This window comes from Aphelocoma coerulescens, chromosome 2 (genome assembly GCF_041296385.1).
Source record: "Aphelocoma coerulescens isolate FSJ_1873_10779 chromosome 2, UR_Acoe_1.0, whole genome shotgun sequence".
NCBI classification, from domain to species: domain Eukaryota; kingdom Metazoa; phylum Chordata; class Aves; order Passeriformes; family Corvidae; genus Aphelocoma; species Aphelocoma coerulescens.
Window position 1 is genome coordinate 110300192 of NC_091015.1, and position 8974 is coordinate 110309165.

Genomic DNA, 8974 nt, shown 5'->3' on the forward strand with positions numbered 1-8974 from the left:
CTGTAATGCTGAAGGTATTCAAAAGTGAAAAAGCGAGAGTGTCCTAGCTTTTGTACAGACAAGCCTCGGCCACTGTCTTCCTCCTCCACAACTGAGAGCAAAGTAACATCACATATTTCAAGGCACCATTCGTGCCACTATACTCCATTAAGAACATTTGTAGGAATTCCTTGTAGGAAGTCAAGCCTATAAGGTTACTCACAATGTCCATGCTACAAAATGAATAAATCAATATTTTCATTTTGACATCATACTCCCCTGCAAGATCTATTCCATTCCAAGACTAATATGTGGTCTTTTATTCAGATTCTCAGCCTTTTATTGGAAGCTGAAATCAATCATGCCTAATTAAGAAAAGCATAAAGCATACTGTGGACAAATAACACAGTAACAGTCTCATTACACAAATACAATTCTGTTTGATGGTATGAGATCCTTCTTTCAAACGAAAGGATTTTTGACATTTTATATCCCAGCTGGCTTTATTTTGAACATCAGTGATAATCTAGTATTGTACCAGCAGCTCTGAATGACTAACTACTCTTAGGGTCCTCCAGGAAAATTGTACTTTTTGCTTTCTACCTTCCTGCAGCTTTCAGTCTGGCAGTCTCTTTGGTCTGCATCCACCTCTGCACTCTTCATGCTTAGAGAGCCGTATCACCTGTCTCATTCCCCATTGCTAGCACCTCTTAAATATCTCACACAGGGCCCCTTTTTTTTCCATTAGGAAAACCCAGCCAAACCTGCAGGAGACTGAGAAAACCAATACAGCTTACCTTCTCCTCTAGTCTCTGAATAAGCAGACCTCCTATCAAGTTGTTCTTCATAGATAGCTTCATAAACACATGAAAAACATAAGATATATTTCTCTAAATAGGGCATGTCCCTCACACTTAAACTCTTGTAGCCTTCTAGTAATGCGCCTTTCTGTACAACCTCAGAGCTTATAAAAAATTTTCCAGAAAACAACTGAGAGAAGTAGCTATATGCTGATCCCTGATCACCACTAAAGGAAAGGCTGTCTCTTGCAATTGCATGTGTGTCCTTCAGCAAAATGATCTCTCTAAAGACAGATAATGTCAGTGAAGAGGCCAAGAAGGTTAGTTATGGTTATGCAAAATTAAGTCAAGCCCTTAAAATTCCACCATTTTCTGGTGCAGGAATCTATTAAAAGCAGAGTTAGGAAAGGCAGTTACATTGGCCCTCTAAGTATTCTGTGTGGTGTATTCTGACTTTAAAAATAACTCTTTCTTTTAATTGTAAAGAATTTAAATGTGTAGTTGCCCTTCAATCAAAGTGTTATCTGAGTACTTCCTCCTAGACTTTAGTCTCCAAACTAGCAGGCTACAGGAATTCTTAATTTTTGTGTGTAAAAACAATAGCACTAATTAGTACCGTTTCAAAGGTCAGAAAATTGTTGTTAATCACTTTCTGAGAAGCATATGTACTCCGTTAGATATCTAACTGCAGTGCTAAGACACAACCTCTGCTTTACAAAATTGTTATCATAAGCCTCCAGAGCATTCGTAGGTTCAAGATTTGGTCCCAAAAGTGTATTAAGCCCTAAGTAAATCTTCCCTTGCATTCTTACACTGTTATAAATAGATCTTTATTTGGTGTCATTTAAATTTTGGAAAAAAATATCAATTCTATCTTTTGAATGAATAGAGAATTGTAGAGGGAGCAAATGACAAGTGAAGTCATAAATGCTAAATACTTTTGCTATAAATTTTCGTTGTTTCTTAATATATTTTATTTATTGTTTTCCTCCAAACTATTAGTCCTGTGTTTTTCCACCTGCTGAGAGGTTCTGTGGGTTTTTTAAGCATAGCAACCAGGCTATTTTTTCTCAGAAATTTTGTTAAAATAAAAACAGCTTCTGGAATTCACAGTAAATGCTTTGTCATTGACCTTGAAAGTACTTTGGCAAGAGAGGGATTTCTATGCTTTGCCAAAAAGTAATGGTGATAGCGGAAATTTTGTCACAGTTGAAACTACAATAGTTACTCCACCGTGATATTGGTAGCTTTACCTATCAGTATCCCCAATGGCAATATTGTATTTCAGGTGTCAACTGGCAGGCATTTAATATTGGAAGAATAGGGATTTTAGAAAAACAACATCACAAGGAGCCATATAAATTTCTTGAAACCTAATATTTAGAAATCCTTATTTTTCTCATGTTTCTTACAGTTCTGTGAACAAACAGTGTAGGATGCTTGAAAATGCATTTTCTTTTTCTAAATTAAGAGAACTTAATATAATCAAGTTTATTTCAGTACAATGAAATATTTTAGTCATTAATCTCAAGCATGCTTTGAACTAAATACAGAACTATAAATTAACTCTTATTTTCCACCAGAAAGTTCTAGGCTTTCTTTTCTCCTTATGGGTGTATATTAATCTTATGGAAGAAAAAGGCAGACTCTTAGAGTGTTACACTGCAAGAAAGCTCTCTAAGTAATTTAAGCAGGGTTAGTCATAATTTTCTGGCCTGAAATCCTTTGCTGCAAACAAAACAATTTTTGAGGCCATACGAGTGATGGGCATTATTTATATTTAAGTAAATTGAACTTGTCTGTCACTTCTGTTCCCCTGTCTCTCTGTGCAAGAATTAAGGCAGTAGCTTGAAACCATTAATCATATATTTATGTTTGCAAACAGCATAGGGAAAGACTTTGGCACCCTTTTGCACACGTGGGTCCACACTTCTCAGGACTGATAACCCACCTGTGCATTAGCACATCCCTGTCAGTGGGGCTGAGGTTACCTGGTGCTTCCAAGGGCCTGGTGCTGTAATGAGCATTTCAGCAGATAACTGCTGTGGCCATGCCTGCAGAGCTGGTGAGTTTATCCTGTGTGGAAAGCCTGTCCCCTTCCCTGTTCAAAGGCTCTGGGTTTTTTTCTGGTTGGGAAACAGAAGAGACCATTTCAGTGAAGACTCTGAAGTGAACTGCCTGGACAGAAATTCTCTGGAGCAAAGGATCATGCTGAAGGAGCAAGGTAAGCTTTCCCACATGGCAAGACCTTGAAACTAGAGCAGAGAGAGGTGCCCCAGCTCTCCTGCTCCCAAGTGGGAAGTGGTGGAGTCATGACTCAGAGGCAGCTCTGAAGTAGCTGTCCACATCTCAGGCTGCGGGGAGTGCCAAAGACTGGTGCTGGTCTCTGAGGACAGCAGGGACAACAGCTGTGTGAGGTGCCATCAGGTCCACAATCTGCACAGCCTAGTGGAGGAGCTGAGAGATGAAGTAGAGAGACTGAGAAGGATTAGGAACTCTGAGGAAGAAATTGACTGATGGAGCCACACTCTACCATGCCTTAGAGAAACTCATTTGCCATCCACTTCACAAGAAGCAATGGATCCCCTACCCTTTCACCACCTGGCAGACATAGGGGACCTTGAGAGATGGAGGGGAAGGAAAACTGGTGTCTGCTCAAGTTACCAGGTGCATCCCTTTCCAACCTACGTCACATTCACAAGTGCCTTTATACAGTAGGTCTCAGGCCCTGGAATGTGAGGACCAGGGAAATGAGAATGTGGCTTAAGGTCCACATTTAGTTTGTAAGGGTCACCTACAGCAGAAGAGCCTACCCCCTGCATCACAACCTCCTCAGTTAAGGCAAAAAGAAGGGAGTAGCCATTGGTGACTGCCTTTTGAAACAAACAGAGGTCCCAATATTCCAACCACATCCAACCCATAGGGAGGTGTGTTGCCTTCCTGGGGTCTGGGTAAAGGACATCACCAAGAAATTTCCCAGCCTGTTATGGCCCACTGATTATTACCTGCTACTGGTTTTCCAGGTGGGAAGCAACAAGAAGGCTTTGGACAATCAAGAGGGACCTCGGGGCCTTGGGACAATTGGCCAAGGGACCTGGAGCACAAGTTGTGTTCTCTTTTGAACTGCCAACTGCCATTTCATATTTTGACACCCCATCATCTGTTTAAGGGAAGTTTTCAACAGCCATCAGAAGTTCAAAGAAATGGCCAGTCATGCTCACATATACAGCACAGGGTTATTCTTGTCTGTATCAAATAAAAAGGAAAGTTTTTGTCTGTGAGAACAAACATATTTAATACTATGCAGATGAAAGCTAGTTAAATAATAAGAACTTAGTTATTTCTCATTTTGTCTTCAACATTTTATATGGTTTTTTTCTCCTATAAAACAGTAAGTGATAAAGAATTCAGTTGGTATAATACAAAATTTCTGTAATGCAGTCATTAACTGTTACATTTTGGGAGCAAAATACTGCTAATTCAGCCTGTTCTGATTTCAGGCTATTGATTTAGAAATAAAACTAAATGTATCACATTAGCATGAGAAGCCTTCTATATATATAGCCAGCTATAGCTGACAACCAAATCAAGGGAAGGGAAGGGAAGGGAAGGGAAGGGAAGGGAAGGGAAGGGAAGGGAAGGGAAGGGAAGGGAAGGGAAGGGAAGGGAAGGGAAGGGAAGGGAAGGGAAGGGAAGGGAAGGGAAGGGAAGGGAAGGGAAGGGAAGGGAAGGGAAGGGAAGGGAAGGGAAGGGAAGGGAAGGGAAGGGAAGGGAAGGGAAGGGAAGGGAAGGGAAGGGAAGGGAAGGGAAGGGAAGGGAAGGGAAGGGAAGGGAAGGGAAGGGAAGGGAAGGGAAGGGAAGGGAAGGGAAGGGAAGGGAAGGGAAGGGAAGGGAAGGGAAGGGAAGGGAAGGGAAGGGAAGGGAAGGGAAGGGAAGGGTGAATGTGCCTACTATTTAATTTAAAAAAATCTTTAGAAAGGCTAGTTGTGTTTCCAAAGTATATGGCATTATACTGATTAGGGCACTGGAGAGTACCATATACCTGTAACCAATTGCTCTAAGTGCTGGATTATACAACTCTTATATTTAGTCATGGCTACTTAATGGGAAAATGACAGAAAAGACTGAGATAAATCATGATGGACACTGTAGGTCCTAGGAGACCGGACATAGTTCCATCATGCAACATGAATAATGGATCATCCTGTCCCCATGCCAGAACAACTCAGAGATATTATTGTCTTTCTGATGATGAGAAAATGCTTGACATTGCATAAAGATTTGGGTAGTGGTTTTCTCAGATTTTCTAATCCCACAGAGGAAGAATCAGAATTTAAGGGAAAGGCCATCACAGAACAAGCACAAGCAGAAAGTTAATTTGGATGAGAAAATACTTTTAAAATACAATTTAGAATTAATTTTTAGATTCAGATTGATCTGAATGTCAGCTAGGACAGCTGCAAACAGTTAAAACTGAAGCACACATAGAGCTGAAACTCCACATGCCTTAAAAACCTTTTGTCTACTCATGATATGGTAGAATCAGTGAAAACGAAACTACTTTTTATATACAGTCATGTCACATCTAATCTGACAGTGTCTTTGTTCTGGCAAAGGCTGAGTTCAAAACACTCAGTTCCCCACAATGTAGGGAGTTCTAGTGAAGTCTTTCACCTTTGCTCATAATGTATCTTCCTGCAACTAAATGAAATATCTTTGAGACCTATACTCTCCAGCCAAATCTCTTTGGTGGATCACAGACAGGTGAACAGACCTGTCACATAAGACTGAATGCCTTTGGAATCCAAGATAACTAGTTCTACTGAATTTTTTTATGAGGAAGGTCCATAATTTCTCTAAACAACCCATTTTCATGCTTCATTATTCCTGTCCCTCACATACATCTGGAACCTCCCTTGCTGGAATTTAAAACTTCTTATTTCTTGTCCTATGACTACTGAGAGCAGTAGTCTTTTCAGAAATATTTTATGTGTGAGAAGATTGTTGTATCTCCACTAGATTATTTTCCAGGCTAAACACCTCTAGTTCATTGAAAAGCCTGCTTTACAGAGCATGCTCAGAGGTCTACAGTCTATAACCACGACTTCCTCTGGTCTCTCTCTCTCAGGCACCACTTTCTTTGGACTGGAATCCTGATGTTAGGATGTGGGTAAATCTTCTCCATCATCTTCCTCAGATGTAAAGAATATTTTCCTTTCTCTGTGGACATAGTATTCTTTATGCTTCCAAGGAAGATAAATACATACTTGTCTTTTTTTGCATCAGCGTGAAATTACTGGTTCATAGAGGCTTGTGGTCCCTGTAGCCAGATTTTTACTGGTAATCCCCATGTTATCATTATGCAGCTGCATAGTGCTCATCATAAAGCACTGTGCTTGTCCCTGCTCAGGACTGTCTTTTCTTTCTATCTGTCAAGATCACTTGGCATTTTTACTAAGTCTCTTAATTTTTCTTTTAGTCCATCTTATCTTGGTGACAGCTTTAAATGTCATAAATACAATTCAGTAAATTAATAAAAATAATGAAATATAATTGCTTAGACCCAAAATCATCCTGTTGCTCTCTACACTCAGTCTGTAGGCATCAATATTGCCATTTTTGGAAGAAGTTTATTTCAGAATTTCTTTTCTATTTTAAGAAAGTACATATTTTAAGAGATGGAATGAACTTTTCCCCTAAATCTTTTATTAATTTCAAAGAGAGAGTTATTGAGAAATATTTATAACATTTTTTGTCTCATCTTTTTTCCTCTCCTATGTTTCTTCTTTGTCCTGAGTGCAGCATTAATAATAAAATTCTGGAAACTTTTAGCATTAATTTTGCCATTACTTGTGTGTTCATGCAGCTGTGTTAAATGAGAGCAATGATTTTGCATAATCTGTATTTTAGATTGTAATTCTGAATTGTTCAATGTCATACCTACTTTGTGTCCAACTACCCTTTCTCTCACACTGAAGCAGGTAAAAATGCCAAATGGGAGTCGTGAGAGATTTTTCTGGGTACTATTGAAATTTCCTGGTGTAGTAAATTTTTATAAGTTCTTTCTCAATAATGGCTAAAGCTTCATAAAGAGAAACAGGAAATGTATTACATCACAGAGCTGTGATGTCTCTTATTAAAACATAACATAGTTGTGATAGGACATTAACTTGTCACTGACCTTGGAACTTACAGAGTAGTTGACAAAATGAACAAGCAGAAAAGCAAGAAGCAGATTTCCCATAAGATCCATTACACAGTCTACAATTTCCAATATCCCTGGTGTATCAAAATATGAATGAATGTGGCTTCCCCTTGATTGTTTTCTACTGCAATGTGCTAAAACTGAAATTAGCACTAAAGTTTTGGCTCATTCAAACTGATCCAGTTCTACAAAAAAAAAAAAAAATTAAAAACTTGTCTGAGAAATTATAGATGATGCATTTGTAAACTTATTAAGAAACAAGTTATTATCTTAAAAGGTTTATTTTACTTTATAATATGGATAAACATATAATTACTGCAGAATTCAGCAGTAGGCAATCAGATGTTATCTTCAGATTAATGGATAATTATCCACTTAAAGTGGTTAAATACTTTAAAACTCTAATGCCCAGGTAATTGCACCCTTTATATTATGACAGCACTGTATCTTTGGTGGTAGATGTGGAGCCGCAGATGAACTATTGAGAGAAGTGTCTGACATGGCTGAAGGAATATTAGCACCTTCTGGTGCAGTAGATGTGTTTCTTGTCCTGAGACAGCAGCAGCTGCTTATCTTTACAAAGCAGCTGCTGTAGTTGATATGGCTGTTGTACCCCTCCTCTCTATCAAACATGTATGTGTAAAGGGAATGCACATGCACAAACTCATAGATGCACATGCTCACACACACACTCAAAGGCATACAGACATACACAAGAGTTTGACTATTTCTTGTCAAATCATGTGAAAAGTCATCCCTTAAAGACAGTCCGTGATACGTTGCTTTTAGTACCAGATAAGCAGGTACCAAACATTGCTGTTTAAGACTAAAACGTGATGATTGTTTTGTCTTGTCTCTACTGAGCAATATTTTTGACAGCTTTCTAACAGGCTAAGATACTGCACCACACATATGTGATACTTTTCCCAATTTGACTTGAAATTATAATCCTCTTATTTTGGTTTAGGCTTTCATTTGTCTTTGAATTGCTTTTTGTTCGCTTAATTGATAGGGGATTTCAGCAGCTGATATTCTACTACACCATAGAATCATAGAATGGTTTCCTTTGTATGCCCTTGCAGGAAGTTGCACTCCGATCTACCCTCTTAGGTACTGAAATGCTGTAATGAGATCTCACCAAAGCCTTCTCCAACCTGTGATCATCTTAGTGCTTCTTTTCTGGAATCACTCCAACAGGTACAGGTTTTTCTTGTGCTGAGGACCTAAGAGCTGGAGCAGTATGCCAGGTGAGGACTCATAAGAGCAGAGTAGAGGGGCAGAATCACTTCCTTCGACCTGCTGATCACACTTCTTTTGATGCAGCCTAGGATACAGTGGATCAGGTACAAAAAAACACCTTTGGAAAATTGGCATATTTTATAGACAGTGTCCATGGTGAATCAAAGGCTGATTTCAATCAGTCGCAGTGTGATGCCCTCAGAAGAGGTTAATGCCTGGGGTCTGTACATGCATCCATCCCCAGTGTGCTGCCACACGCTGCTCCCTCACGATGGCGTACAAGCTCATAATACCTGCCATCTCTGGGGACCTCCCTGGTGCTGGAAGCAGGGTGCTTCTGCTTTGGTTGTCCTATGATGCAGGAACACCAGAGCACCCTGCATGTCAGAGCCCTACAGTCCCCTCTTATTTTATTTTAGATCAAGACACTCATATTTCCAAGACACTGAAATTAGTAACAAGTTCCAATGCTTTTTCATCACAGAATCACAGAATCACAGAATAAACTGAGTTGGAAGGGATCCTCAAGGATCATCAAGTCCAACTCCTGGCCCTGCACAGGACCGACCCCAGGAGTCACACCACATGCCTGAGAGTATTGTCCAAACACTCTTGAACTCTGTCAGGCTTGGCACTGTGATCACTTCTCTGGGGACAGGGGAGCCTGTTCCAGCACCCAACCACCCTCAGGGTGAAGAACTTTTTCGAATATCCTGCTTAAACCTCCCCTGACACAACTTCAGGCCATTCC

The 8974-nt window shown here is 39.7% G+C and overlaps 1 long non-coding RNA gene across 1 annotated transcript; it reads right to left on the reverse strand.

Annotated features, from left to right (window-relative positions):
• Positions 1–283: 283 nt before the first annotated feature.
• On the reverse strand, positions 284–7030 carry LOC138105866 (uncharacterized). The gene is made up of 3 exons (XR_011148748.1): positions 6961–7030; positions 3785–4025; positions 284–3236 (listed from the first exon to the last, which is right to left on the reverse strand). It is a non-coding gene; the product is annotated as an uncharacterized lncRNA (long non-coding RNA).
• Positions 7031–8974: the final 1944 nt, after the last annotated feature.